Source organism: Boleophthalmus pectinirostris, unplaced genomic scaffold (assembly GCF_026225935.1).
Source record: "Boleophthalmus pectinirostris isolate CB_2022bp ecotype Guang Dong unplaced genomic scaffold, ASM2622593v1 HiC_scaffold_8, whole genome shotgun sequence".
Taxonomy (NCBI): domain Eukaryota; kingdom Metazoa; phylum Chordata; class Actinopteri; order Gobiiformes; family Gobiidae; genus Boleophthalmus; species Boleophthalmus pectinirostris.
In genome coordinates, this window is record NW_026571515.1 from 534,081 (window position 1) to 539,118 (window position 5,038).

The window sequence follows — 5,038 nt, forward strand, 5'->3', positions numbered from 1 at the left end:
CTAAACATGGACTAAAACTGGACTAAAACTGGACTAAAACTGGACTAAACATGGACTAAACATGGACTAAACATGGACTAAAATGGACTGGACTAAACACATGGACTAAACATGGACTGGACTAAACATGGACTAAACATGGACTAAACACTAAACAGGACTAAAACTGGAAACTGGACTAAACATGGACTGGACTAAACATGGACTAAACATGGACTAAAACATGGACTAAAACTGGACTAAAACTGGACTAAACCAGGACTAAACATGGACTAAACATGGACTAAAACTGGACTAAAACTGGACTAAACATGGACTAAAACAGGACTAAAACAGGACTAAACATGGACTAAACATGGACTAAAACAGGACTAAACCTGGACTAAACATGGACTAAACATGGACTAAACATGGACTAGGACTAAAACTGGACTAAACATGGACTAAAACATGGACTAAAACTAAATGGACTAAAACTGGACTAAACATGGACTAAACATGGACTAAAACAGGACTAAAACATGGATACTAAACATGGACTAAAACAGGACGGACTAAAACAGGATGGACTAAAACACAGGACTAAAAACAGGACTAAAACAGGACTAAAACATGGACTAAACCTGGACTAAAACAGGACTAAAACAGGACTAAACATGGACTAAACATGGACTAAACATGGACTAAACATGGACTGGACTAAACATGGACTAAAACAGGACTAAAACAGGACTAAAACAGGACTTAACATGGACTAAAACAGGACTAAAACTGGACTAAAACAGGACTAAACATGGACTAAAACAGGACTAAAACAGGACTAAACATGGACTAAAACAGGACTAAAACAGGACTAAAACAGGACTAAAACATGGACTAAAACAGGACTAAAACAGGACTAAAACAGGACTAAAACAGGACTAAAACAGGACTAAAACAGGACTAAAACAGGACTAAAACAGGACTAAACCTGGACTAAAACAGGACTAAACATGGACTAAAGCAGGTCTAGACCAGGTCTAAACGGCGTGTTGTTGGTGCGTCACCTGCATGTTCAAGATGGAGGTGATCCTCACGCCGCAGCAGATTCCCTCCAGACGCACAGACGCCACATCAGGGTCGTCACAGTCCTGAAGAACCACGGTGACGACGGCGAGGAGACGAGTCCACGCCGACTACGAGACACGAGACACGAGACAAACACGGTGAAGACGGCGAGGAGACGAGTCCACGCCGACTACGAGACACGAGACAAGCCAGACAAATAAACACAAAACAAATACATTTTGTGTGGTGTTTATCACAGCAGCGTCTCCAGCGTCTCTGTACGTGGCCCCTCCCACCAGCGTCTCTGTACGTGGCCCCTCCCACCAGCGTCTCTGTACGTGGCCCCTCCCACCAGCGTCTCTGTACGTGGCCCCTCCCACCAGCGTCTCTGTACGTGGCCCCTCCCACCAGAGCAGCACAAATGAAGACTTGTCTCTTTCCAAACGTCTTAAAGGACGATGGTTTTGACTGTTGACCGTGACCCTCATCAGAAAAAATGTCCAACATGAGAAAAGTGGAGCCGAGTGCAGGATTTTACAACAAAAATGGAACTTATTCTGTTTACAGACAAGTTCATGTTCAAACTTTGTGTTGAAATTGTATTTTTTCTTAAAGTTTCAGGTTGTTCATAATATTATAATATTTGTAAAAGAAAAAACTGAACCGTCTTAAAACCGATCATGAGATACAAGAGAGAGGGATAGAGAGAGATGGAGGGATGAGAGGAGATAGAGAGAGAGAGATGGAGGGATAGAGGAGAGATGGAGGGATAGAGGAGAGATGGAGGGATAATGTTGCAGGATCAGACTGGTTAAAAACAGAGACACTGGGACATTTCTTCAGTGTTTTTTTTGTATAAATCTGCAGGGACAGGTGGGGCAGGTGGGGCAGGTGGGGCAGGTGGGGCAGGTGGGGCAGGTGGGGCAGGTGGGCAGGTGGGGCAGGTGTGGGCAGGTGGGGCAGGTGGGACAGGTGGGGCAGGTGGGCAGGTGGGCAGGTGGGGCAGGTGGGGCAGGTGGGACAGGTGGGGACAGGTGGCAGGTGACAGGGGGACAGGTGGGGCAGGTGGGGCAGGTGGGGCAGGTGGGGCAGGGGGCAGTGGTGGCAGGTGGACAGGTGGGACAGGTGGGACAGGTGGGGCAGGTGGGAGGTGGGCAGGTGGGCAGGTGGGCAGGTGGGCAGGTGGGCAGGTGGGACAGGTGGACAGGTGGGCAGGTGGGCAGGTGGGACAGGGGCAGGTGGGGCAGGTGGGGCAGGTGGGGCAGGTGGGCAGGGGGCAGGTGGGGCAGGTGGGCAGGTGGGGCAGGTGGGACAGGTGGGCAGGTGGGCAGGTGGGCAGGTGGGACAGGTGGGGACAGGTGGGGCAGGTGGGACAGGGGGACAGGTGGGACAGTGGGACAGGTGGGGCAGGTGGGCAGGTGGGACAGGTGGGACAGGTGGGACAGGTGGGACAGGTGGGACAGGGGGCAGGTGGGCAGGTGGGCAGGTGGACAGGGGGACAGGTGGGACAGGTGGGACAGGTGGGCAGGTGGGCAGGTGGGGCAGGTGGGACAGGTGGGACAGGTGGGCAGGGGGCAGGTGGGACAGGTGGGGCAGGTGGGGCAGGTGGGGCAGGTGGGGCAGGTGGGGCAGGTGGGGCAGGTGGGAGGGCAGGTGGGGCAGGTGGGGCAGGTGGGCAGGTGGGACAGGGGGCAGGTGGGACAGGTGGGGCAGGTGGGGACAGGTGGGGCAGGTGGGACAGGTGGGCAGGTGGGACAGGTGAGGACAGGACTCGAGTGTCTGGTGTGAGGAGCGTCCGTCACGTTCACGTCTGAGCTGCTCCGTGTGTTTAAACGTCGACTCTTGTGATTTTCTCCACGTCCTCGTGTTGAGACAAACTGGACTCGTCTGTTGTGACGCCGTGTGTCCAGCAGATGGCGCCTGCTGCTCCTCACGTGTCCTCAGCACAAGAACCTTCTAGATTTGTACGTCTCAGTTTGAGGTGAGTGAGACGAGCTTCAGTTTGTCAGAAACGGGATTTAAAATCTGATCAGTTTTATTTTCTTAAAGCTGCAGTGTGGGACTTTCCTGCAGAGGGTTGGTCTCCGTGGAGATGTGGAGGCTCTGGGTTCAGGTTCCAAAGTCTGGACTTTTCTTCTGCTTTTATTCATCTCCAGCTCCTCTTCATCGCTCAAAAAAAAAAATATATATATAAAAAAAACACCTCAGTCCATCTGTTTGGGAGTCGCCGCTTCACAGATCTGACCGGTCGTTTGGTTTGTGAGTCTCCATGGAGATTCTAACGTTTATGGACAAACTGTGGAACATTCTGGGTGCATCTCCATGGAGACGAGCAGGTGACAGAACCTCCAGTGGAGAAGTTCCACAGAGCAGCTTTAAGGACGAAGGAAGAGAGACGAAAGAAACTCAAGAGAAATAAATAAATAAAATAAAAAGATTTAAATAAATAAAATGATAAATAAAAAGCTAAAAAATAAATACATTTAAAAAATAAATAGATACAAATTTAAAATAAATAAAAAAATAAACAGATAAGTAAATAAATAGATTAAAAAAAATAATAAATAATGGGTACATTAAATAAATAATAATAATAATAATAATAATAATAAATAGATAAATAAATAAAATGATAAAAATAAATAAATTAATTTAATAAATAGATTTTAAAAAAAATATTATAAAATACATAAATAAATCAAATAAAAACATGTCGTCCTCAGACGCAGCTGTTTCTGACCAAACCTGAACAAAACTGAACAGAGAGAAAGAGAGAGAGAGGGATGACAGGAGAGAGGGATGACAGGAGAGAGGGATGACAGGAGAGAGGGATGACAGGAGAGAGGGATGACAGGAGAGAGGGATGCAGGTCTGTGTGTTTGTAATGTTCATGTGTTTGTTTTTTTGCAGCGAATCTGTGAACGAGGGAGAGAGAGAGAGAGGTGAGAGAGGGAAAGAAAGACAGTATAGAGAGAGAAACAGGAAAGAAAGAGAGAAGGAAGGATGAGAGAGAAAAAGAGGGGGTGAGAGAGGAGAGAGAGAGAAGTGAGAGACAGAGACAGGGAGAAAGAGAAGATATAAAGAAGGAGAGAGAGATAAATAGTGCTGGTGGGAGGAGAGAGAGAGAGAGAGAGAGAGAGAGATAAGAGAAATGGAGAGAGAAGAGAGGAGGAGGAGAGAGCACAACCAGAGAGAGAGAGAGGAGAGGGGGAGGAGAGAGAGGAGACAGCGGAAAGAGAGAGAGAGTGTGTCTGTGCTGGAGGAGAGAAGGAGAGAGAGCTAGAGGGAAGAGGGAGAAGGAGAAGATAGAGGAGGGAGAGTCTCTGTGCTGGAGGAGAGAGGAGTGAGGGAGGGAGGAGAGATAGAGGAGAGAGAGAGATAGAGAGAGGAGAGAGAGAGAGAGAGGGAGAGAGAGTGTGTGTGCTGGAGGAGAGAGAGTGAGGGAGTGAGGAGAGGAGGAGAGAGAGAGAGAGAGAGAGAGGAGAGGAGAGATGGAGAGAGAGAGAAGAGAGAGAAGAGGAGAGAGAGGAGAGAGAGTGTGTGGCTGGAGGAGAGAGAGAGGAGGGAGGAGAGATAGAGAGAGAGAGGAGAGAGAGGGAGAGAGAGTGTGTGTGCTGGAGAGAGAGAGTGAGGGGAGGAGGAGAGATAGAGAGGAGAGAGAGATAGAGAGAGATAGAGTGTTAGAGAGAGGGAGAGAGAGTGTGTGTGCTGGAGGAGAGAGAGAGTGAGGGAGGAAGGAGAGATAGAGGAGAGAGAGAGATAGAGAGAGGAGAGAGTGTTAGAGAGAGGGAGAGAGAGTGTGTGTGCTGGAGGAGAGAGAGAGTGAGGGAGGGAGGAGAGATAGAGGAGAGAGAGGGTAAAGGCAGGAGGAGAGAGAGAGAGAGAGAGAGAGAGAGAGAGCTGGAGGGAGGATAGAGTGATGAGGAGGAGGAGAGATAGTGGCGGTGGTGCGCGCGGCGCGGCGCTCGTGTTTCATTCTGCGCTGCGCGCG